The sequence below is a fragment of the Ambystoma mexicanum genome, chromosome 12, assembly GCF_040938575.1.
Source record: "Ambystoma mexicanum isolate Mex_15411 chromosome 12, UKY_AmexF1_1, whole genome shotgun sequence".
NCBI lineage: Eukaryota > Metazoa > Chordata > Amphibia > Caudata > Ambystomatidae > Ambystoma > Ambystoma mexicanum.
In genome coordinates, this window is record NC_090936.1 from 352,114,158 (window position 1) to 352,141,224 (window position 27,067).

At 51.5% G+C, this 27,067-nt stretch overlaps 1 protein-coding gene across 9 annotated transcripts in view; it reads right to left on the bottom strand.

Moving 5' to 3' along the window:
• Window positions 1-27,067, bottom strand: part of ITPR2 (inositol 1,4,5-trisphosphate receptor type 2) — a 4,412,221-nt gene that overhangs the window by 1,028,918 nt on the left and 3,356,236 nt on the right. The window lies entirely within an intron of this gene.

The window sequence follows — 27,067 nt, forward strand, 5'->3', positions numbered from 1 at the left end:
TGAGGTGAGTAAAGTTCTTCATAAAATGTGTGGAATGTGTCGCGTATCTTACCCTGATCAGTGGTGACCGAGCCATCTGCTGTTTGTATACATGGGATATCTGTTGATCCTTTTTCTCCCCTCACTGCTCTGGCTAACAACCTCCCCGGCGTTCGCTTTCTCCGCAGCGGCGTGCAGCCGCTAGTTTGTCAAAGTAGCGGATCTCTTGGTCCGCTGTCTCAGTATATTCGTCCTTGAAACAAGTGGGAAGGCGTCCTGCCACTTCCTTTGGAACCGTTTACCTATATGTTTTGGTAAAGGCTAAATTCTTTCGCATGCTAGGTATGGCAGTGGCTTTTTTATTTGGCTAACTGTCATAGGTATTCTAAAGAGATGAGCAAGAAAAGCCCTTTGAGAGTGCATCATAGCATGCTTTTATTATTTTGCTAGTGCTAGTAGGTGCACAACATATTTTATGCATTAGAATTTTTCAAGAAATAATGCTATTTCATAATATACATTTTAAATCGAAATACATTCATCTTGTTTTGGAAATGTATTAGAAAAGAAAGAGTGAGTGATAAACATAATTGTGACAAACGTTCAGCAAATACAAAATATCTAACACATGTAGTACACAGAGTCACCATCAATAATGTTTTTTTGTGTCTTGAGTGGATCATATATGCAAGTCAGCATGGTGTCTGTGAGCTCTAAAAGAGACAGGGACCTAGTCGTTGGTCAACGTCAGGAATCAGATCAGGTAATGGAACGGGATTGTGGGTTGAGGTGAGGAGTGGGGGGTAGGGGTGGCCCGCACTGCGGCGCTCGTGGTGCGCCAGGCTGACCCCCATCTCCCTGTCTAGCTGCTCCTGGGAATCCTGACCCTCTCATTCTTCCCTGCGTGACACCTGAACTGCCTGCACCCGTGGGGGACCTGGGTCTCTGGTCACAAACTGCTGCACCGCTTCCCACTACTGGAAGCCCGGACTGCACTGGGTTCCCCCACCATATACGGGCTACTGGTGGCTGCCGCATCTCAGGTCCAGTGGGGTACCAACCCTGCACCTTCCCCACATTCCACCAGGGGCACCTGGCAAACGGCTTCTGTTCAGTACTCTCTGACCTGATTAGAAGTGGACCTCTATAAAACAACTGTTTAACTTCATCATCAGGAAACCACTCGCTCGCTGGGGCTGGCTGCCTTTTCCTACTGACTCCTGCATGGTCTTATGCTTCCTACTTTGCTGCAGCCTGCCCGACCCCACTGCTGCTATAATCTGCCCGGGTCGCCGCCACGGGTGCGGTGCTCGACGGTTGCCATCGCTTTGATCCTTGGGCTATTCGCCTTTTTCTAATTGCTGCTCCGTGCGCCCTGCCACACGGAACCTGGTCTTCGGGGGGCCACTGGTGCGCCACCCTTGGTTCTTTGCCGTTTGGATCCCTTGACTGCTCACTCTACTCCATCGCCTGCCCCAGCGGCCCTCCGCCATCTCTGTGTTTCTATCCACGATGCCAAATAAAACCAAGGGGGCCTCTGGGAGGGGAACCATGGATACATTTGCCAAATCAGTCCCGAGGGCGGAGATGGGGCACACATCGTCCTTGCAGGAGGACCCGGAAAGTGATACTCCCTCTGGGGCGAGAACCCCCGATCTGACTAAACTCATGGAATCCATGGCCAAGAATTTCGCCTCTTTCCACGAGAAATTGGACGACATTAACGCCAATGTTGCTTCTCTTAAAACCCGAGTGGACCAGGCAGGCACCAGAATTACTGAAGCCGAAGGTAGGATATCCACGAACGAGGATGAGATCCATGTGCTGCAGAGTACTGTCGCCTCCCTATCACGCGACATGAAGAGTGTGAAAGCTAAATGTGACGACCTAGAATCGCGCTCTCGTAGAAATAACCTATGCATAATTGGGGTCCCTGAGAATGCACTTAAGGGCCGCATGGAGGACGCCGTCGAAGCTCTGCTCAAGGATCTACTAGGCAATCCGACTCTCCCACCGTACTTTACTGTTGAACGTGCGCACAGAGCCCTGTCTCCGAGGCCCAAGCCGGGGGATAGCCCAAGGCCCATCATTGCCAGGATCCTCAACTATCAGGACAGAGACCTTATCCTCCGACTGGCCCGTGAAAAGGGAGACTTGCGCCATGAGTCCCACACCGTCAGGATCTTCCCGGACTTTTCAATTGCGGTGCAGCAGGAGCGGCGCCAATTCCTTGGGGTTAAGAAACTGCTTAGAGAACGCAATGTCCCGTATGCCATATTGTTCCCGGCGCGTCTCAAAATTACTCACAATAATAAACTGTACTTTTTCACTGTCCCGGATGAAGCGGCAAAATTCATCGAGGCACACATACCATTTCACAATCCGGCGCCTGACCGCGCCGGTGTTGAATGACCAGATGTAGCTCAGTCTGTCACGGCTTCACCTGGCTGGTAATCCTTCATTGTGCATGGGTCAATGCCAATCTTCTATCATTAACCATGCGGTCTGGGTACCCTCAATTTACTTACGGGCCGCGGCTCGGGCGCTGGAGACTAGCTTTGGGACCCTACAAAGACTCCGCATTCCGCAGAAACCTGTTTCTGACAGTTCATGCTGTCTTACACAATGTTTAAGTAGCCGTCCACACGGCAACAGCGCACCTCACTGCAATTGCAATGTTTATGTTTTGTTGGATGCTACTGCTAGTTGACCCCAGTTGGGCCCTGGAAGGGGCATATCCCCGTTGGATTTCGCCCTTTGACCCTTACTTCCTAGTGATGGTCGGGTTAGTTGGTGGCATGTGCATCCGGGGGGGGGGGTGATTTCCACTGCACGTTGTGGGTGGGCAGTGAGGGAGGGTGGTGGTATGGTTGGGGACTGGGGTAACAGTATTGTAAATGACGGGGGCAGTTTGGCAAAGCACACGACATCGGGGCACCCTTGTGGGGGCTTTCTTCATTCACCGTGTAAGTTTCGACAGCGGTTGTGGGATGTACCTTAGTCTTCTGAAATGTCCACAACAGTGATGTCCTGGAATGGGGGTTAAGTAACTACACCAAGGCGTGCAAAATCATGGACCGCTGACTCGGTGCATGGCACCATCATGGGGTCCTCATAGATATTCCACTGCTTACTCCCGCGCCAGAGGGGTATTGACAATGATCCACAGGTCACTCAAGTTTGTACTCCATAAGAGCTACATCGATCCAGAGGGAAGGTACATTATCCTACATTGCGCAACAGCTAACAGGGAATATTTACTGGTTAATACGTATGGCCCCAATGTGGACTCTCCCGACTTTATTGACCAGGTTGCTTCCATATTGCTGGGATACGTAGGGGTGCAGATCATTTGGGGGGGGGGCATGAACTTTATATTAGACACCACACTGGACAGAACAGGCACGGCCCCAGGCTCCTTTCCAATGCGGCGCGCAAGCTCCTTGCACATAGCACTGCCCTTGACATTCGAGACCCCTGGCGGATAATGCACCCGCAGATGCGTGAATATACTCATTATTCCTCTGTGCATGACAGCTCCTCCAGAATTGATATGTTCTTCCTGTCTAGTACTTTGCTGGGAAGGGTGTTGGAAACTCAAATATTGGCGCGCACCCTGTCGGACCATTCACTGATCCGGCTATCCATAGACTTAGGTGTGCCCGCCCCTACAATTAACACTTGGCATTTCAAGTCCTTGGCCTTACAGGACATAGTATTTAAGGCTGATATTTTGGCCGACATCCAGTCCCATTTTGAGCTTAATACACCTCAGTCTACCTCTATAGGGGTCCGGTGGGAAGCTTTCAAAGTCTTCATCAGGGGAATGCCCATATCTAGGGAGGCGGGAGTCCTCAAGACCATTAGAGCTGCCCTTGCCCGCTCCGAAGCCAAATTGCGCGAACTTGAGAGTGCTCATCCTACATCCATTGACCCCGCTACTCTATCCCGGATCAGCGAGGAACTCCAATTCTTTAACGAACAGGCCACCAAGGAAGTCCAATACTTCAGTCGTCCCCAGGCGGCTCGTAAGTATGGAGAGGGGGACAGACCTGGCAGGACACTGGCTGCATTGGCCAGTGGTGAGTGGGGCCAAGCGCAGATCACTTGCATCAAGGACAGCCTGGGGTCGGAACGGTGGTCTGACCAACATATTTTGGAGGTCTTCACAGACTTCTACTCAGAGCTGTATTCCCAACCCCACGAGCACAGTGAGTCCCAAATGCGCGACCTCCTCGAGCAGATCCCCACGACTATCGTCTCCCCCGCAACCAGAGACCAATTGGATTTCCCCATCCTGTTGGATGAAATAGTTGAGGCTATATCTAAATTCCCTAAAGGAAAAGCACCTGGTCCTGACGGGCTGACAGCTGAGTTCTATCAGGAGCACGTGGCCATTTTAGCCCCCAAACTGCTAGAGGTTTGGAACGAGTCACTTCGGCTGGGCACTCTTCCCCCATCGTTGCGCGAGGCCGTCATTACGGTCCTGCTCAAACCCGGTAAACCCACTAACGAGTGCGGATCATATAGGCCCCTCTCACTAATGAATTTGGACACCAAAATCTTCGCCAAAGTGATTGCCAACCGCTTCCTCCCGGTCATGTCGTACATGGTCCACGATGATCAATCAGGCTTTGTACCCGGAAGATCAACATCCCACAACATTAGAAGGCTGCTTAATGTCATGTCACGCATTGATCAAGGGGCGAGTGTGGTTGCGGTCACACTGGATGCCCAGAAGGCATTTGACATGGTGTCTTGGAAATACATCTGGTTGGTCTTGGAAAATATGGGGATAGGGCCCAATATGATAGCATACATTAGGTTACTGTACACTTCCCCGGTGGCCAGGTTGCGAGTTAACTCCCAGACGTCCGGTCTGTTCCCTCTCTTTAGAGGTACTCGACAAGGTTGCCCGTTTTCCCCGATCCTATTCGCCTTGGCAATAGAGCCGATGGCCGACTACGTCAGGGAGCGGCATGCGCGCAAAGGGGTGCGGCTGAAAGACTCCCCTGAGATCATCTCGCTTTATGCGGACGATGTATTACTCTTAATAAGAGACCCAGCTGTTCATCTGGACCCAATCTTACGTGACGTCACCCGCATAGGCACATACTCAGGGTTCACTATAAATTATACTAAATCTGAGATCTTCCCCCTTACTAGCTCCACGATACAGCCCACCCGCGAGTACCCGCTCCGTTGGTCCCCGAATGGGATTAAGTACTTGGGAGTCCAGGTGTCCAGGTGTCCCTCTCCAAAGACTCGCTACTAGCAGACAACTACCGGGCTGTTGCTGAACAAGCCGAGGCCAAAATCACGCGCTGGCGTACCCTTCCACTATCACTAGCCGGAAGACTCTCGCTGGTAATAATGATCTTGCTCCCCAAGTTGTTGTACATATTTGGTAATGTCCCTGTCTGGCCGAGTAGGAGATACTTCACGAACCTGCACAAATTGTTTGCTCAATTCCTATGGCACTCCGGCGCGGTGCGTAAAAAGTGGTTGGATATGTCACTGCCCTACGACAGAGGGGGTTTCACAGCTCGGACTTGCTGCGATATTGGACTGCTTCACAGGCGCAGTTCGCATCTTACTGGTACCCTGGGCCCCCATCCCGTCCCTACGTCAAACTTGAGGTTGTGGCAGCGGCAGGCACTGATGTCATGTCCTTGATTCTAAACCGGCAGTATGTGCCAGACTCGCCCATTGACCCGGTCCATACCAAGGTACAGGCTTGGGGTCAGATATTCAAAACTTGCAATGAGCAATATCCGTACTACAAATGGCTCACCGCCTGGAGCTTTCCCGGGCTGGAACCCACACATGACACCGCCCTGGCGTGACACTGGGAGGCCCTGGGATACCGCACCCTCACCGATTTCTATCCAGAGGGACAGTTTATAACACCGCAGACGTGGAGGCCGGGGGACTCGGGTTCCGTTCTGGAGCTCCTGCAGTTCTACAGACTCTGCGCTGCCTTCCGAAATGCATGGCTTGTCTTCCCCATTGAACCCCAGGACTCTCCTGGGATTGCTTACATCGCCAACTCGGGTGGCGCCTGCAGGGTGGTTTCTTCGTTATACAAACTCCTCTTGACCGCTGCCTCTCCCCTTCCATCCAGGGCCCGTGATGACTGGGCCTCCGAGCTAGAACTGGAACTTACTGATCAACAGTGGGAGAAGATGTGTTCCCATACTAGCAGGGTGTCCCTAAACTTCCGTTACCGCACCATACAATATAAATTGCTCAACAGGCTGTATTACACTCCAGGTAGAATGTCAAGGTTTGCTTGCTCTGATCCTCGGCTATGCCCCCGCTGCGGTGCGGAGGGTGCTGACCACCTGCACATGTTCTGGGACTGCCCGGAACTGGCCACATTCTGGAGTAAAGTCATAGAGACATTGTCTGTGATCACTGATACTGTTGTTGATCCTGATCCAATGGGGGTTCTGTTTGGAGTGTGGCATCCCGGGGGAGCTAGAGACATTATTAAGTTCTTGAATGTGAGCTGTGTCATAGCCAAGAAATGTGTCTTACAAAGCTGGAAGAGCCCTACTCCCCCTACATTCCAGAAATGGTTAAATTTACTCACGTGGTCCCGAAACTGTGAGGAATAGTTTCTGGGTATGCCTCCCAGTACGTTCTCGTCCTCAAAACATATGGTCTGCATTCAACAGCTACTTGATTAACTTAAATGACACTTCCTCAGTGGATGAGTCCTCCTAGCCTCTCTACTACTGTTTGGCATCTTGGTGCTCTTGGTGCTCTGTGATATGTTGTTGCTCAACTGCTGTTACCATACTTCTGCCTATATGCTCTGTATGGAACAAGTTACTTACCTGTAACTGTTGTTCTCCAGCATGGGTCTGGCATGGATTCACATGCTCATGAATATTCCCCGTCGTCAGGCTGGGAATCCTCGGTAAATAAAAAACCAGTATCAGTTTAGTTTCTGATCTGTCTTTCGTAGTAGTAACCAATCACTGATCTCTGCGTCATACTGACCACAGCCAATGACTGCCCTCTACCTAAGCCCCGCCTCTGGCAGACATCTTCAGATTTGGTAGCACGTGAAGTGGCAGTATGACCAAGTGAAGAGCCGCAGAGGGGTAGGCGGGAGGGTTCGCATGTGAATCCATGGCAGACCCATGCTGGAGAACAACAGTTACAGGTAAGTAACTTGTTCCTTCTCCAGCATGGGGTCTGGCATGGATTCACATGCTCATGAATAAAGAATACATAGCAGTACACACATGCACAACCACGGGAGGTGGCAAAGGCTCAACATTAAGCATTACATCAAACTCAACATTAAGCAAATCTTACCTCCTCACCAGGCTCACCTTAGGCGAACAGGTTGCGCAGCACTGCTTGGCCGACCCTGGACTCCTCCCTGGAATCCCGATCGACGCAGTAGAATTTCGTGAAGGTGTGCGTCGACCTCCACGTAGAAGCCCTGCAGATGTCCAGCAAGGGCACACCAGATAGGAACGCCGTGGTAGCTGCGATCGCTCTGGTGGAATGGGCTCTCGGACGGCCAGGCAGGGGTCGGTTTGCCGTGACGTCTTCCGAAAACCCTTCATGCGGTCCACGTAGAACTTCAGCGCTCTAGCCACATCCAGCGAGTGCAGAGTCCTCTCAGCCGGCGACTAAGGCGACGGGAAGAAAACAGGCAACACCAAGGGTTCGTTGAGGTGGAAGTCCGACGTCACCTTGGGCATGAAGGAGGGGTGCGTCCTGAGCACTACCCTCGTGTCGTGAAAAGTCAAGTACGGGGCCTTGCAGGAAAGGGCCTGGAACTCTCCCACCCGTCGTGCGGAGGTGATGGCCACAAGAAACGCTGTTTTCCACGACAAGAACTTCAACGGGGCCGAGTGCAGAGGCTCGAACGGAGGTCCCATGAGCTTGGTCAGCACCACGTTGAGCTCCCACGCCGGGGCCAGGGCCTTCACCGGCGGGAACGATCTGAACAGTCCCTTCATGAACTCTTTCACCAGACGATGAGACCACAAGGACGTCCGCCCCGTGGTTCTGGTGTATCGGGAGATCGCAGCAAGATGAATCTTGATGGACGCGTGCACCAGTCCCGCTTTGGCCAGCGTCAGTAGGTACGGCAGTACTTGGGGAGCCGTAATCCGCAGAGGGTTAATCTTCTGTGCGTGGCACCAGACAGAGAACCTCTTCCATTTGTGTCCGTAGCATTTAAGAGTTGAGGACGCCCTGGCCTTTGCAAGAACCTCTCTGCAGTCGGCCGGTATGTCGTATCCTCCAAACTCTAACGCTGCAGGAGCCAGGCCTGGATGGTGCCTCCTTCCCTGGACAGCAGATCCGCGTCCACTGGCAGCTTGATTGACGGAGACGCTGACAAATCCAGAAGGTCCGGGAACCATATCTGCCTCGGCCACGCAGGTGCGACGAGGATCATCCTGCACCGGGACCTCTTGAGCTGGTTGATGAGCCGGATCAGCAATGGCAATGGAGGGAACGCGTATAGGAACAGGCCCTCCCAGGGGAATGAGAAAGCATCGCCCATGCTCCTCGGCTTGGGAAACCTGCTGGCGAACCTCCGGCACTTGGAGTTCGTCGCCGTCGCGAACAGATCGATCTGGGGTGTGCCCCACCGTCGGAAGAGGCGGTCCACTAGATCCTGTCGAGGTTCCCACTCGTGGCACGAGCGCAGCTCCCTGCTGAGTGAGTCGGCAATGGTGTTTTTTATCCCTGCCAGATGAAACGGCACCAGAAACATCCCTTGGGCGACGGCCCAATGTCACAGATCCTGGGCCTCCCTGGACAGGGCTGGGGACCTGGTTCCGCCCTGTTTCCTGATGTAGAACATGGTGGTGGTGTTGTCGGTGAAGATCCTCACCACCTTGCCCTTGAGGGACGGAAGGTAGGACCTGAGGGCCCAAAACACTGCATGGAGCTCCAGGACGTTGATATGGAGGGACTTCTCTGTCGGGAGCCAAAGGCCTCTCGCGTGCAGATTTTCGGTGTGCACTCCCCACCCTTCCAGGGAGGCATCCGTGGTCACTGTCTCCTGGTGGCCGGGGGTCTGGAAGTCCATGCCCACCGTCAGATGCGCGCGGGTGCCCCACCACCGGATCGCTCGTCGGAAACTTTCGTCGAGTGTGATCCTCTCCTCGAAGCTGCCCGTCGTCTGGATCCAGCACGCGTCCAGGAACTCCTGCAACGGGCGCATCCGGAGCCTGCACAGGGGGATGAGGTAAATGCAAGAAGACATCATTCCGAGGAGGGACTTGATGGACCTCACTTTGGCCGCGTCCGCAACCAGCATCCGCTGCACCTTGCCCAGAATGGCCCTCGTCCTTTCCTCCGACGGGGAGGCCAGAAGCGACACTGTGTCGAGCTTCGCTCCCAGAAACAGTGCGTCTTGCGCGGGCACCAGGTGCGAGTTGGCGTAGTTTACGGAGAATTCCAGGTCCGTGAGAAGTTGGACGGTCCTTGCCGTGTGCTCCACGGCGAGCTCCCTCGTCTTGGCTCGGATGAGACAGTCGTCCAGGTAGGGGTAGACGTGGATCCCCTCTCGGCGCAGCTGCGCCGCCACCGGTGCGAGGCACTTGGTGAACACCCTGGGTGCCGACCTTAGTCCGAAGGGAAGGGCTCCGAACTGATAGTGACGCCCTTGGACCACGAACCTGAGAAACTTTCGGTGTCCCTTTAGGATGGGAATATGAAGTAGGCATCCTCCAAATCCAACGACGACAGGAAATCGCCCTCCTCCAGCTGACCCAGGACGTGCTGGAGGGTGACCATCCGGAACTTCTGTGCCTTGATGAATTTGTTCAGTCGTCGTAGGTCCAGGATGGGAGGCCATCCTCCCGTCTTCTTCTTCACGAGGAAGTATCTTGAGTAAACTCCGGAGCTCCGAAGCCTCTTTGGGACGAGTTCGATGGCGCCCTTCCTGAGCATCGCCTTTACCTCTAAGAGAAGTTGAGGGACGTGAAGTTCTTTCCTGGCCACAGGGGGGAGGCGCGGGCACCTTCTTTGAAACTCGAGCGCGTGGCCCTGGGCTAGGGCGTCCAGCACCCAACGGTCGGTGGAGATGGACTCCCACACGCTGACGAAGCTCGCCAGCCGGCCTCCCACCGGGGTGCTTCAGTGGGGGCCCGACCCCACGGCCGGTTCAGTCCTGCTCCGACGAGGCTTTGCCGCCTTGACCTCCTTGGCGACGACGGCGGGGTCCGCCTGACTTGTCTCGTCCCCTGTAAGCTTCTTGCAACGACGAACGGGCCGCTTGACGGTAGGTGGAAAATCTGCCGCCGGAACCTTTGGAGGCGCCCTTGCCTCCGCCGCTCCGAAAGGGCGGCCGCCGTTGCTGGAGAACCCCGAGAGCTCGGGCTGTTTCCGTGTCTGCTTTGATGGCTTGAAGGGAATCGTCCACTGTTTTCCCAAACAGGTTGTTTCCATCGAACGGCATGTCCAAGACTCTGGTCTGCACGTCTTGACGGAAGTCAGTAGCCTTGAGCCATCCACGCCGCCTAAGGCACACGCCGTTGCCCAACTGGCGAAATCCAGTGTCGGCGATGTCCGTCGCAATCGTAATGGCGTGGTCCGACGCCACCTCACCTTCCTGCAAGATCTCTAGGGCATCCGCCCTCTTGTCGTCCGGTAGGAAGTCCAGCAGGGGGGCTAGTTTGTACCACAGCTCCCTGTCGTAGCGGGCTACGATAGCCAAGGCGTTGGCCGCCTTAATCGTCGTCGCTGCAGACGAGATGACCCTGCGCCCCATCGTATCCAATTTCTTTCCCTCGCCGTCCGGCGGGGAAGTCGACGTGGAGGCCGCACCCCCCCCCGCTTTCTTCCTGGCCGCCGCGGAGACGACAGAGTCCGGGGTCGGCTGTGCCCGGAGGCACAAGGGGGCCGCGTCCGGGACCCGATACTTCTTCTCGTACCGATCCCTTCTAGCCGGCGTCGTGGATGGGTTCTTGAGGAGGGCGAGGCCCTCATCCCAAATATCGTCCAGTAGAGGCACGGAGAGGACCGTCTTCCTCTTGGCCTCGCGCCGTTGATAAAGGAAACCTTCCTTCTTCTTCTCCTCCGGGCAGAGCTGGAAGAGCTCGGATGCCCTGGCGATCATGGAGTGAAACAATCCAATCTCGTCGGGCGGGGAAGCCCGGGTGGGAGGTGACGACGGCAGATCCTCGTCGTAAACCTCGTCGTCCGTACCCGTCGCGGCCGTGTCAGTCCCCGTATCATCCCCACGAGTCGTGGACGGGGAGGAGGGCTGAACAGGGCGCGATGGCTGAAAAGGAGGTGGAGGGTGAATCCTCCTTCTCTTAGGGGGAGGGCTCTCAGAAGGGCCTGGCTCCGGGTCCCTCGTCGGGAGCGGTTCCTCCGCTGGTGGTAACGGCAGTCTTGTCCTTATCTCCGAGCATAAAGACTGTATAGCCAACAAAATGGCCGCCGAGTTGTCTTGCGGCGCTGGTTGAGGGGAGTCCGACGGGCAGTCAGGGGCCCCGTCGTCACCCTCGACGATATCGTCGTCTCCTACGTCGGGATCCCTCCCGACGGGCTGGTCTTCTTCCACGCTAACGCCGTGGCTTAAGACCTCGATCAGCTCTTCCTCAGAGGTTGAGGCCGAATCCACGACGACCTCCTGGCCCCCCTTTTTCTTCTCCGTCGGAGGTTTTACGGGGGTCCTGTCGATGGGCATAAAAGAGGACTCCCTCCGCGGTGACAGGGAGACTCTGAGCCCCGAGGTCGCCACCACTGGTGTAGCCTCCACAGGCTGAGCCAGGGCCGCCGCGACTGTCTCGATAGAGGCCTTGGCCGGATGGATTAAGGCTTTCACCACCTTAGGTGCGCTCACCGCCTTCTCCTTGGGGGGGGGACACTGCCTCGCTCTCCCTCCGATGGGGCCTTCGAGCTCGACCGGGGCCTCTCCAGGAGATTCGCCGGGTGCTCGGCCTTCCTCTTACCCGAACCAGAGCATTGGCTCGTGGTTGATGGTGCCGGGGAGGATGCGCCCTGCCTGGCGCCCGTAGAGCCCGACCGATCGGCGCTCCCGGTACCAGCGGCCTCGCGGTGCTTGGCCTTGTGTTGGACCCCCATCGCCGGGGCGTCCTCAAAGGTCTTAGAAGACCGCTCGGATTTCTTCCTCTTCTTCTCGCCTGACGGGCTCTTCCCTTCCAGCCAGTTGGCGAGACGTTGATGGCGGTCCTTCATGGTCCGCTCCGACATGTTGCCGCAAAACGCACAGTCCTTCTCCACGTGCGTCTTGTCCTCATGTAGGCAGTAAAGACAAAAGGAGTGTTCGTCCTCCTTAAAGACATTCTGCAGCTGGCATCCAGGGCAGACCCTGAACAGCTTTCCGGGCGTCGAGCTTCCCTTCTCCTGGGCCATGTCCGAGATGGGCCTGAGAAACTTCTGGAGTCCTCCAAAAGCGTAGCTCGACAAAATCTTCACCCTTGAGGGGCGTAGACGAATCCGACACGGGTCCCCGTTGATCGGATGAAGAGTCAGTGGAGCTTGAGGCTCTTTTTGACCGAAAAAACAAAGTTTTTGAGAAAAAACATGAAAAAATAGCACTAACGCTCGAGAGCAATAGCACGAGGATCCCAACACTTGAACGTGCGGTAAAAATCTGAAGATGGCTGCCAGAGGCGGGGCTTAGGTAGAGGGCAGTCATTGGCTGTGGTCAGTATGACGCAGAGATCAGTGATTGGTTACTACTACGAAAGACAGATCAGAAACGAAACTGATACTGGTTTTTTCTTTACCGAGGATTCCCAGCCTGACGACGGGGAATATTCATGAGCATGTGAATCCATGCCAGACCACATGCTGGAGAATCACTTATATATGCAACGAATTTGTGTCTATTGCTCTGATGCTTGTGTATGCTTTTTGCCTCTGTCAGCAAAAATAAAAGTTTTTTTAAAAAAAAGAAGTATGGGGGAGTGATCTGAGTATGTCCTGGGTAGCATCTGAGTGTCTGTGACCCATGATAGTGCTGTGTTATCGACCAACCAAATATCTATCCTGGAATGCGCATCATGTACTGTCGAGTAATATGTGTACCCTCTCTCAGAGGGGTGTAGCGTCCTCCATGCGTCTTTCAAGTTCAAATCTGCCATATGTGTGATGATTGTCTGTGCTGCTTTGGTTAATGCTCTCACTTGTGTTGAAGTACGGTCGATATTCACATCAAGAATACTATTGAAGTCCCCCCCGCATATCAAACAGGCCGTGGGGAAGTTTGCCAGTTTCCCAAAAATTGTGGAGTAGAATTCCGGGTCGTCTATGCTCGGCCCGTATACGTTGAGGAGGACTATCTCTTTGTCTCGTAGAATACCATGTACTAACACATATCTCCCCTCAGTATCGCATTCCACTTCTTTGCACGTGAACCGCAAGGTCTTGTGTATCAAGATTGCTGTACCTCTAGCCCTTTTCGAAAAAGTTGTGAAATATTCGTGTGTTCCCCAATTCGGAACCAGTTGCCCCTCCTGTTGTGGCCCTACATGTGTCTCTTGTAAGAAAACAATCTTGGGGGTCTGTCTGTTAATGTATGCTATAATTTTCCATTTCTTAACTCTGGAGCCCAGACCTCGAACATTCCAGCTCATTACTTTAATATCATCAATGCCTGTTTCAGCCATTCCACATGAAGTGATCATGAACGTGTGTTTGCGAATATTTTTTTACAATACTTTCAGAATTTCCAGTGTACATTACCTGTGTGCTTTTTATTTTCTTCCCCTCCATAACATAACTCCCACCCATCGTGTTAAACTCCCCCCTCCCCCCTCCCTCACAGTTCCCCTAACTTCAACTGTGCTTTTAGGATCCCAACCCTTCCCCCCCTCCAACTGAGTGTGCACCTGCTACAGGGGGGCCTGCGGCGATTCCCAGTGCGTATGCCTTTCTAAACCTTGAGTAAGGGTAACCGGTTCCATAAGTTGCTCTCTCACATGTTGTCTGTGGGGGACATTACAATGCAGCATAGCACACTTATTGAAACATTCCCGCCCCCACATAGAGCTACCCCAAAAGGGGGAGCCGACATTTCTGGACCTAGGCTTCATTAGTTAAACATTCTGCTAATGCGCAACCGTAAAGACTACTCCTGTTCATTCACTTCAGTGCTCCTCGACGGAGTGGGGATATGTGTCTCAATAAAGTTGACGGCTTCCTCGGGGAAGGTGAAGAAGTGGATCTTGTTTTGATATTGAATTTTAAGTCTTGCCGGGTAAAGCATGGCGTACTGGACCTGTTGTTCCCGGAGCAGTTTCTTAACCCCGTTGAAAAGTTTCTTCTCTTGTTGTACCGCCAGTGTGAAGTCTGGAAAGATCAATATAACGTTGGCTTCCCATCTCAGCTCCTGCTTTTCCCTAGCTGCCCTCAGTATCAAGTCCCTGCCCCTATAGTTCATCACACAAGCTATGATTGGTCTAGGATATGCTCCTGGCTTCGGGGCCAAAGACCTATAAGCCCGCTCAATAATGAACATTGGTGACCACCCAGGGTCCCCCAGCAGTGTGTGCAGGAGGGCCTCAACTCCCTTTTCCATGGAGCCCTTCATCGCTTCCTCTGGTACCCCCACTATGCGAATGTTGTTGCGCCTTGACCTCGCTTCTAAGTCCTCTCATTTAGTCTTCACCGTTCTTAATTCGATTGCCATCGTGGAGACAGTACTTTTCAGGGCTTCAAGAGCATCTTCAGTGCCCGATATTCTTGTTTCTGCCTCCGTTATACGTGTTGTTGTTTTGTCCAATTTCGTTTTAAAGGACGCCACATTTGCGGTAATCCCGTCAAGTTTGTCGTTCAGTGCTGAAAAACCCTGTTGCATTGCAAGGAAAACCGCTTGAGGGTCCATCAACGTAGCCGGCGGAGCCTGCTGATCAAGCGGGATCGTTACTTCCTCCAACTCGGGTGTTGAATCTTTCTGGATAATTGTGGTGTATTTGTCGATGGCCCCCTTGCCCTTCTTGTGGCCAAAACTCTTGGGCATTATCCCCCTTTTCTGGTTGATTGTTCAGTAGGGTTAACGAAATTTGCTTTCTCTGACCGAACTATGGCAGCAAATGCAAGGTGTGGTCGTGCCCCTCGGTATGTAATGCACAGAGCAGGCCTGATCAGGTAAACACTCCTTTCGTGACCCCCATATTCTGGTTCACGGCTCGTTTCTCGGTAAGTCTTATCAGAGGTGGGGGGTCGGCGTCGGTATACTTGTTGCAGGTAGTGCGATTTCGGTGTCGTGGCACCAGTGCTGTGGTGGGAGCTTGATACGGTCTGTCGCGTTAGCTCCCTTATTGCTTGTTGTGAAGATGCGGTTCTAGAGTTACAAAACCATTATATTAAAAAGAGACAGTCATAAGGCCTCACTTCCCGCCTTCCTATGCACTGTCTGCTGCGTTTGTTTGTAATTCGTTCCAATTATAATGCAGGGGCCGGGGGTTTGCGCCTAGTGCAGTGCTGCCACCTCCCCCTCGCCGCCCCACTTATCTGCGCTGTGCCCGCCGAGGGCCGGGGGTACCGCTCCTGCAATTCGTTGCTGGATTCTTGTCGCCGGACACGAGCCGAGCACCGCTCGTTCAGAGGTGCCTGTAGGAGGGGGATGGCGGCAGCTGGTGGGGTCCCCGCAGGCGCTCTACGAGGAGCGGAGCACCCGCAGCAGGTTCCAATATCGATGGGCCTCCGGTGTCCTGGGCGCCGCTCGCACTTTCTTCCGCCAGGCTCCTCCCCTCGAGTTCCGGCTTGACTTCAGGCTCTGTACCCAGCTCTTCGTGGAGTTCATATGATGCTTTATCTCGGAGAGTCGTTCACCGTTGGCTTCCAGGTTTCGCCGTCCCGATCAGTAGTGAATGCCATTCAATCCATGTTTCATAGAAGTAGAACCGGACCCGTTAAACTATTATATCTGCATTACGGCCCTGGTTCACTCCGGAGCTCACACAGGAGCGGCCATTTTCTCCCGTGGGCAACAGCACCCCCCCCCCCCCCGACTCCTTGGCTTTCTGAGAGGCCCCCTTTTCTTTGTCCTTGTCCTTCCCACAGGAGTCCTTAGGGGACACCTGCTGGGAGACCCACTTGTCAGCCAACCTAGCCAGCTTGAAGGGGTCCAAAATGTTCTGGTCAGCAACATACTGACGCAGCTCTGCTGAACAGGCTTCTGAAAAATTCTCAAAAAAGAAGAGGTGAGACAATTCAACAAACGTTTTCACTTTGTAACCATCAATCCACCCCATCATGTTCATGTGCGCAGCACTCACCAAGTCAATCCAAGACACATTCTCTCGTTTCTTAAAATCCCTGAACCGTTTAAGGTATTGGGTAGGCGTTTTGCCAAACCTGGCGATTAAAGCAGACTTCATGCACTCATACTGACCCCTTTTTTACACACTTAGTTTCAGAATACAGTCATATCCAGTCTGAGGCACCCTGCTCAACAAACACTTAGCCCAATCTCTTTTTATCAACATCGTGAATTGCACAAGCCATTTCAAACGCTTCAATCCATTGGAAGATATCAGAACCCTCCGCATACACACCAACCAAATCTTTCATAAACTTGGTTGCTGGGGACCTGACACTCTCAACTGGTTTCACTGAAGTCTCCACTCGAGCTTTCTCTAACTTGATTTGCTGACATTCAGTGTCCCGGTTCTTGAGTTCAAGGTCCTTACCTTTGAGTTCAAGATCTGTATCTTTTAGCTTAAGATCCTGGTTCTTGAGCTTCACTTGCTGTGCCAACTCCTCTTTCTTAAGCTCAGCATCTAGTTCCAACTTGCGATATTCAAAGGCTAACTTCATCCTCAATAACAAGCTCCAATGAATTGCTGGGGTTTGGAACGGAGGCAGCAGGAATGGTGGCATTCCCAGAATCAGTTTCGGCAACAACCCCCGGGGTAGAGTCCTCATTGGTTGCATCCCCCCCTTCAAGAGTTTCACAGTTGATCTGGTAGTCCACCAGGGCAGCTATCAGCTCCGCCCTAGACTTATACACAAAGTCTAACTCCCTGGCTTCACAAGCACTCTGGAGAGCCTCTAAGCTCATCCGAGTCAATTTACCATTTGCAATAGATTCCATTGCTTGTAATGCAGTTATCTTGTACACAACTAAAACTTAATTTAACAAAGTGCAGATATCCTTCGTAAGTGGCACGGTTATACACTTATTCTTAAAACCATAAGCATCCCACCGCTGCCACCAGTGTAAAGACGCCGTGGGGGGTGTCTGCACTTCCGCTCTCTATATGGTAGGGGGGAGGCACAGAGAGCCCCTGCCAAAATTCTCTATTCGGTAGCTATGGTCGACCAATCAAGGCCTAGCTTCTCAGGAGGTGATGCGAGCTGGTTCTTAAGTACGGTGTAGTCCCCAAGCACCCACCAAGGAATGTCCACACACTGTATCGGTTACAACACGGTCTTTATATAATTAATGTTCACAGGTATATACAATATCACGATAACTCACTTTGTACTCCGAAAAGCAGCAAGGGTAAATATATACAATTTCTAAAGTGGTACCACTAACGTTATTAGATCTCATTAAAGTGCATACGGTCAGAACGATACACAGATCAGAATAAAGAGGAAACCAACAGTAGAGAGAGGAAGGAAAGCAAGATGGTTGAACAATCGGCAGAATACTGGCCCCTACCACTAGACACAGTTCTGTGTGGAGATCCCCCCACCTGGGCAACCTGTAGAAGAAAGATACAAGCCCAGTCCATGTATTGTTCCCACTAGACTTTCCAATAGTTCTGCAACCCCAAAGTACCTTGGCGTTGTAGCGTTCCGCGTTGGGGAATCGACGGCCCTTCATGAGTGTCCTCCCCTTTAGGCAGGAGTCACAGGTCGTCGAGCTACGACTGTGAAGTGGCCGCATCGTTCCTAGTGGTGCTCGTTGATGGGATGGCGTAAACGTCCTGCAAGGAGGAGGCGTGTGGGCACCTCAGTGTCGATAGTTCTGGACTGCAAAGAGTTTGAAGAACCGTGGCCCAGCAAGGGCGTCGAGTCGTCGGCGTCTCTGTGGTCTTTGGGTGGCGGGAAACCCACCGGTGGATGCTCCTCGGCGCGTCGACGGTCAGGCCTTCTCCAACAGGATACAGCAGCGACGATGCGGACGAGAGCGTCCTTGGATCAATGAAGTTCTTAGGCAGCGGGAGCACGGCGGCTCCAGTCGGCGGCGGCGGTCGTCGACAGTGGCGGACAACAGTCCGGGCGCTTCTCCTTGGAGTTCCGCAGCAATCCCTGTATCAGGTCGGCAGCCTGTCTAACGTCTTTCTACCAGGGAGCTTAGGCAAAGGTCAGCTGTGCACGATGGCCCCTCGAAGCTCGGGAAGAGGGCGCCTTACCACGTCCTCTCTGGGTCAGTCCTTGGAGACACAGCAGCTTTCAGATTGCGAAGGAGAGCAACAGCAATTCTTCTCTTCCTGCAGGGCTTCAAGGTCAAGCGTCAGTTTCACTCCAGTTACTCTTCATAGTTTGGACTTCAGCTCTGAACACAATTCCTAGCAGTGAGAGGTCCCCAGATATACTGTTGATCTCCCATTCATTCCACTGGGTCACACTGAAGCATCCAATCACTACTACAAAGGGCATTCATGCGGCAGGCAACCAATCAGGCACACAGTGCTTTCAGGCCATTCACTTCTCTCCAGACACTCACAACAAGTTATGTGTATTGGGACAAGTACCGAGCCATTCAACACTTCATACTGCATTCATACCGGTTTCGGGCAGGGCTGTCTCAGTCATTGTGTCAACCACCAGATACTAGACACACCCACAACATAGAATGCGTATTCGTCACGCACTCCATTCACCCAGGTCCCACCCAGAGGCGTACCCACAACATACGGTCGTTGGGAAGGCTCCAGCCAGTCTGGTCAGCACTTCCTCACACTACCATATATGGAACTTCCACCCAACAGCCAGTCAGAGGGAAGGGACAGAGACAGGGCTTTCCGGGACTTTAGGAAGATCAAGGTAACAGGCGATGGAAGGCAAGAGGCCATGGGGGCCATTTTGTCTCCATCAGGAATCTACCGATTCCAATGACAGGGCCTGGGCATCCCAAAATGGAGGACGTTCAAGGAACCAATCATTTCAGCACAGAGCTGCCTCCAGCCCGTACCCTGCTCTGTGGGCCACCCACAGGTGCCCAAAAACATACACTAAGGGCACAGGGTTGCACCGCTACACATGGGTGCCATAAGGGTATCTCATGGGTCTGTTCACCAAACCAAGAGAGAGAGCTGCACTGCCAGGAGTCCCACACGAACTCCTGCGTGGAAAACAGGACAGAACACACAATAAAAAAACAGTGAAGGACAAGGATACAGAGGCCCTGTCCCTCCGATGCATTTCCAGCATCACAAGTACTTTGACCCATCTTATAAAGCCTGGTCCGAACCTGAACTCGCTCAGTACTTCTAGTATCCACTCCCAATATATGGAATTGAATGCCTTGATTGCGTCCAGTGATAATATTGCCATTTGTTCCTTGTTGTCTAATGTTTGTGCCATAACGTGCTGTAGTCGGCGGAGGTTAGCCGTTGTGTTTCGACTCAGGACAAATCCATTTTGGTCCTCGTGTACCAGGGTCCCTACCACTTTTGCCAATCTCTTGGCCAGTATGGCTGTTAGAATTTTGCTATCGTAGTTTAGCATCGCCAGTGGGCGATAGGAGTCGCATTCCTCAGGAGGCTTGTTTGGCTTTAGTATCGGGACTATCAAAGTTTCCCTCATTTTCTCTGGCATAATCCCCAACTCATAGGTTTCCATGTATACCTCATGTAGTAGTGGGGCCAGGGTCGGCTCGTATGTCTTGTAAAATTCTGGCGGTAGGCCATCGCTACCAGGGGTCTTGCATGTGGCTAGGGATCTAATGGCCTCACTTACATCTTCAAACGTGATTGCTTCCTCCAGTGTTTCTTGCTGTTCTTTGCTGAGTTTGGCCAGTCCTATTTCCTCTAGTGTGTCTCTAATGTCTTTCTCTGGTATTTTGTTGCTGTGGGCGTATAGTTTGGAGTAGAAGACGGCAAAGGTATCGTTGATCGATCGCTGTGTCCTGTGTAGTGTTCCTGTTGAGTCTTTTATTGTTTGTGGGGGGTGTTTCGGGTGATCTCGCTTGCACAGCCATGCCAATAGCCTGCTTGGTTTGTCTGCCTCTTTATGTGCCCTGATGGTGCGAGTTGTGTAGTCGAATTTAGATAGTCTACTCCACGTCTTCTGGCAGCTTTCTCTGATGAACTTTAGTTTTGTTTCCGTCTCAGTAGTGATCTGGGCGTTGGTTTCTAACTGTTTTATTTCTTCTTCTTTGGCCTCAAGTTCTTTCTTTAGTTGTTTCCGAACCCCCCCACCCCTGGCGATTACCTCCCCGCATGTCACTACTTTCAGTGTTTCCCATATCATGGCCCATCTGTCCACACTACCTGTGTTCATTTGCATGAAGTCAACTAATTTTTCCCCACGTTCCTCTTTAAATGCTTGATCTGTGAGTGTGTCTGCGGGCATACGCCAGAGCGGGATGGGGGTCTGGGTCCTTTGGTTTCCCACTGCATTATTAGGGGGAGTGATCTGATATTGATCTGCCCAGGTATTGTGCTAGTTCTACTTGTGGCATTTGGTTCCTATCTATGAACAGATAGTATATCCTGGTATGTAGCTTATGGGGGGGTGAGTAGTGTGAGTAGCATCTGTCGGTGGGGTGCAGTATCCGCCATACATCCACCAAGTCTAAGTAGTCAATCATTGTATTCAGGGCCTGTGTGGTTGTGTTTGTTGGGTGTGGTGGTGGTTCAGACCTATCTAGGGTCTCATCTCTTACACAATTGAAGTCCCCGCCCCATATGAATAGGCCTTCTCTGAGGTGCGTGATTCTGGAGCATATTTGTTTGAGATAGGCTGGTATGCTGTGGTTGGGGAAGTAGGAGTTCCCAATGCATAATCTAGTTTGTTCTATCATACCCCACATCACCAGGTACCTGCCCTCTTTTGTCAGCTTCGGTTCCCAGCGGTTGGAATGGTGTCTCTGGGCTCATCCATGTGAATACTCCCCTTGCGTATTTAGAGTAGGGCGCTCCTTGTCCGTTCCCTCCCCAGAGTTATTTCAGTTTGGATGTGGCTTCGCTCGTGAGGTGGGTTTCCTGCAGTAGGGCAATCAATATTTTTTTTCTTTGGAGGAAGGATTTGATCCTGTTTCTTCTCAGGTATGATCCCATGCCTCTCACGTTCCATGTCATTATTTTAAGTTGTGTTGCCATGGTCTTGACTGAGTTGTTTATTGTCCTGTTTTCAACCGCCCTCCACTTGTGTGTTGTTTTCCCGGATCACGCTCTCTCCCTTCTTGTAAATTGCCTTCTTTATTCTGTTAGTTCTTGGTTTTAAGACCCCTTTCTCACCATTTATTTGTAGCATATTGACAGTGTAACAAACGTAACTATGAACATGGGTTGAACTGTTGCGCCCAGCTTCTGCGTGCAGTACGCAACGCTCAGGCGCCCTCGCGCTGTCTGGCCCCATTCCGGCTTTCGGGCACGAGTGGGTTCGTGCTGGCAATGGGGCCCACACTGTTTCATTCGTGGGTTGGGTCTTTGTGCTCAGTCGGGGTGGCCGAGCGTGTCCTCAGCCTTCTTATTTTATCTTGTTGTTCCAGTGGTATTGTCTCGTTTTTATGCTGTTCCTAGCGTTCCTGTGGTCTCTTCCTTATCGTCCGCTAGGTTATGTTCTATCCACATGGAGGCCGCTGCCGGTGTTTCAAGGAATATCGCTCGGCTTTTATGTATCACCTTGAGTCTTGATGGATAGAGCAACATGTACTTCAGGTTTAGTTTTCTGAGCCTGGCTTTAATTGGTACAAAAGAGTTTCTAGCTTTTTGTACTGTTGGCGTATAGTCCGGATAAATGGTGATTTTGGAGTTTCCTCGTTCTATTATACCTCCTTCTCTGGAGTATTTGAGGAGGGTCTGTCTGTCTTGGAAGTTTAGTATTTTAGCGATTATCGGGCGGGGGTATCAGCCTTGGGGTGGTTTCTTCTGGAGTGATCTGTGGGCCCTTTCTACTGCGAAGCCTTGTGTCAGGTGGCGCACCCGATTTCTTGTTGTATGAATGATTCAACATATCTTGTCGGGTTTGGGCCTTCTGTACCCTCGGGCACTCCCAGTATTCGTATATTGCTGCGTCGTGCGCGTCCTTCCGCCTCCTCGGATCTGGCTTCTAGCGTTTTCACTTTCCATTCTAGCTCCTTTACCCTGTTTTGTAGGTCTGTTGTGTTATCTGGGGTCTCTTGGAGGGCTGTCTCTGCATTGGTTACTCTTTCTGCCAGGTTGTGGGCATCTTGGCGCATTAGCTGCATGTCCGACTTGACCTCCTCTATTTTTGTGTCTATGAATGTTCTGAGCGCAGCTATGGCTTCCAGTACTTGACTGTCTTTGGACATCTCATCCACTGCTTTCTGGGTTTCTGTTCCGGTGCCCCCAATTTGTGTCGCATTGTGGGGCTTGGTGACGGCAAACAAGTCCATTATGGTTGCCTTCCCCATGTTTCTAGAGGAGGACATATTGGTGTTGTGTCGTGGTTGCAGTGCAGCCCTGGTAATCTGAGCGTGAGTGTTTCTCTGGTGGCTTTCTTCAGATGGGCTGGGGGTTGTCCCGGTCGGGCTTTTGTCTCAGTTTGGTTGGATGTTGTTGCTTGTGGCTAGTTTGTATGGTTCCGTGGTCTCGGTCTGCCTTGTCTTGTGGTTCGTTGCGGCCGGGGTATTTTGTCCTTTGCTTCCGGGTTTGTAGCTCCTAGTGCATTGTGGGCCTTACTGTTGGGGGGCACCTATATGTTGTTCACCGTGTTTTACTTCTCACCGCCTTCCGTTTTGACCTGTTTGTGCTGCTTTCTGTGTGCCTGCTCTCTTTTCTCCCTTTTGTTTTCTTGGTTCGCGTGTTGGTGGGGTGTCGCTTCTCCTCCTCGTTGGTTCTTGTTTAGGGGCCAGTATTGGGCTGACGGGTGCAGGCTTTTGTTGTTGTTGCCGGTGGGGTTGCTGTGTGGCCCATGGGCCTGCTATAGGCAGCACCGTGGTTTCTGGGTGCCTGCTGTTTTGTTGTATTTATTAGTCCCTTTCCGCTGTGTAGTGGTTGCTTGTGGAGGGTTACCTCAACACATAAGGAGGTGGAGGGTGGTTTTGTGGGGTTTCCAGCATGCCCCTCGTGTAAAGGGGTGAATCCTTGAGTTTTAAACAATGGAGTTTGTGACTCCGGTGCACCGTTTTCTTATGTGGCCCAGAGGGGCTAGCTCATGCCCTCCACAATTTCCAGCGCTGTTATGCGCGACTGTTCTGTATGTTTCGCCGTCTCTCCCTCTCACCCCCTAGCTGGATGGCTCACCTTCTTTACGCAGGCTTCTTCCTACGTTCGTGTGTCCTCACCAAGTGTATGCTCCTTTGCCTCCAGCGTCCAGTGGGCTCGGCTTTTCACTTCCCGCTCCTCACTTCTCTCCGTGTTGCACGGTGTTCCGGGGGCCACTCCGATGCTGGGTCCGGCACACTTCTCCGCTCTTCTTCTGCCAGTCTCGCTCTCCTCCGTGGCTCCGCTGTGGCGCCAGTCGCGCTGTCTGCTGCTCTGCTGACCGCCTTCACCTTCCTGGGCATTATGGTCTGGGCAGACCGGCCATCCTCTCCCGCTTCCTGGCTTCTCCGCAGCTGTTCGGTGTGTCCCCTTTCTTTTCTCAGTGATCACCTCTGCCTTGCCTCGCAGTTGGATCGTTGGGGCGGACTGCCCTTCCCCCTCCTTAGCTTTTCGGGCTTGGTGCCGCGCCTGCCATTTTGCTCGGCACCAGGAGGGTCTGCTTCGGATGGGTGTGCTCGTCCTTCACAGGTCTGATTTTTGTCGGATTTGTTGGGTAACTGCTGGGAAGCGCTTGTACTTCCCTGCAGTGTGTTTGATTTCTCCTTTTGTTAGCTTTGACTGCTGGTATAGGATCGTGTCCAAGGATCTAGGCTGGAGCTCGGCGCTTCTACCTCCTCACGGCATGAGCACCAGGCCACGCCCCCCCTGTAGATTTCTCTATGACCCATCATAGCTGTATTTTACTTACATTACATGCACAGAATCTACAGCAGCAAATCTACATCTATCGGGAATTCATTCAAATGTAATTCATAATAACGCTGCTTGACGTAACTTTTCTCCAATATTAATGCGTGCCATTGTTATGGGAAAAAATAAAGTGTTCGGAAGAATCTGTCAATCATTAAAATAAGATGGGCCTCATTCTAAGTTTGCCGGTGCGGAAATAACGTGCCAGTAATTCCATTTACGGGCACATTTCTACACCATCAAACTACAAGTTTGCGGGTGGGGTGGCCGGAATTACTTCCAGCCAAGACCTGGAGGTAATTTTTCCACCCCACCAGCAAAAATTGCTGGTACTCCACAGGACTCCATGGAATGGGGATAAACATCCTTTACTGCTGGTAAGATAGCTCAGCGGGTTGAGCGCTCGCTGCCGCAATCTGAGCATGATCTGCAGGTTGCAGGTTCGAATCCTGGCAAGGCCAACTCAGCCTTCCATCCTTCCGAGGTTCATAATGAGTACCAGTTTTGGTTGGGTGATATTGTATGTAAATATGTGCTCTGTAAAGCGCTTTGGATTAAGGCGCTATGTAAATAACACATCATTATCATGACTGGCACTTGTAATCTTCTGGTAATTCTGGTAGACCAAGTGCTGGTAACGGTATTACCGTTTGGTGGTATCCTGCCAGTAAATCCGTCGCGATACCACAAAACTTATAATGAGACCCGATGAGTTTTACAATAGCTGTGCAAAATATTTTCACACACCGACAAGCAGCAACGCCCAAAATGAAATGTGAAATTGCATTGTGATATTTAAAAATAGATGTCTGGATATAGGGCCTCATCACGAGTTGGGTGATATCCCGCCCAATTTATTTGCAATTACGGCGCAGTAATATCGCCGGTGGTAATTGCACCGAAAACTGGCATTTTCCCAGCTCTGAGCTGTGAGTAAACACGCCAGATTCGAGATTTGGCTGAGCGGTAAATGCAGCAGTAACACTGTTACCGCCGCATTTAAGGGCTACCGTCAAACTTGCGATGAGGCCCATAGTGTTGTGTGATTGACATAATTACTTCTTTTAGCACCCAATGTCTTGACAGAAAGATTGGGGATCGCCTTGGTTTTGAATAAATTAAATACATTAGAGTTTCAATTCCGAAAAAAGGCCTGTTTCTACAATCATGATGTGGGGCTGAATACTACAGGGTGCTCAATCAGAGGATGTACCTTAGGAGAATAACATAATTATATTCACTATATATCCGATATTCCGCTGCACCTCCTCTCCCTCCCAGGACCTTGCACCTCCTCTCCCTCCCAGGACCCTCCAGCAGTCGATTCTATTCCACGTCTCTTCAATAAAAATGGACACCTATTATTCCATCATCTTCTGGGATGCAAACACTCAAATTGGTCATCTTGGAGCCGAATCTGACCTCTATGGTGACCAACGACAACAACGACAAAATTGTCCAAAGATTAACAATTGCAAAACTGAAGAGAGCGCCAGGCCTTTGGTCTCCTGTCTTTTGGCACATTCATGAGGCCCTCGCCTATATACGGTGCACTCAGTAGTCAAGTTGGACTTTACTCTGAACTCAATTAACAGTTTATGATTCATTTTTTAGTCCTGCAGCTTGCAAAAGCAGGCAATAAAACCTGTCACAAAAGATGTAATGATTTAATACCAATTTCTTGTGCTTAGGTGGATATTCTTTGGTTTTACAGACACTAGGGGAAAATGGAACGTCATCTCCTGCCTACCTGCATCACCCATGAAAACTGAACTGTTTTCCACCAGCATGACATTTTCAGGTTTGCGGAAAACCATTAGATTCCAATGAGTCTCCCTGTTTTTAAAACCTGATAAAGGCAGGTAGATTCCATTAAAAAATGTTGTAAATGCGTCAGGCAAGTGTAAATAACACAACAAAGTGAAAAATAAACAAGTTTTCATGTTCTACCCTGGTATCACCATCTTCCTCAACAAAGCACCCAAGAAAACATAAGAAAAGATGAAGGATGTGAGGGAGAAGGCAAATTACTGTAGGCCTCCAAGTGAATCCACTGAAAGAAACAACCAGGGAAGGGACACTGAGGCTCCGATTGGTGTTAAGTACCGAAAAGGTTGTTAAAAGGGTTAACAACCTTTTCGGTACTTAAGACCTATTCTGAAGGTGGAGCATTCTTCCGAAGTCGGTAGGAATGCACCACTTTCGGAATACATATGGCGGTTGCTAGGATGGGTTGGAAACCAACCTAGCAACCGCCACATTCCTTACCTGGCATTTTTAGAAGGGGTTTCTTGTGACACTCCTCCAGTTTTATATGTGCACTAAAATCGCGCGCATATACGGTACCATTTTGGTGCAGTTATACTCAGGCCCCTATTCTGAACTTGGCACAGTGAAGGTGCAAAACAGCACGATTCACTGCACCAAAAGAGGATGCCCAGGTTCCACTACTATTCTCAAGTGGGCCTGGGCGTCCTCTTAGAGCACGACAGTGCTCTGTGTGGATTGCACCTGTTTTAAGGTGTTACGGGCGCAGTCCAATCTCGGCAGCACTTTTGTAAAATAACGACATATTCGTTATTTTACAAAAATGGTGCTGAGGACCCAGATTAACACGTTCCTATACAACAACGTGAGCAGCTTCAACGTTGCAGACTGCAATGTTGAAGCTGCTCGCTTTAAATGAAAGTGTTTATATACACCTGTGCGGTATATGAACACTTTCATTTACACCAAAGCGAGCAGCTTCAACGTTGCATTATGCAACGTTGAAGCTGCTAGGTTTGGTGTAAATGAAAGTGTTCATATACACCCGTGTTTTGTATATGAACAGATGGGAACTGAGGTCACAGGTCGCAGTCTGAACTTTGTTTGGAAGCCCAACATCAGGTCAGCGCCAACAGATCTCAAAGATGATGTTACATAGTGCCCCCTGCTGGTGAAAAGGTTTCCATGATCCAGCTGAAGTTGCAGGAATATATTGAAGATGAGGACACAATCCATTAGAAATATCTATTTGGCCCGCCAGT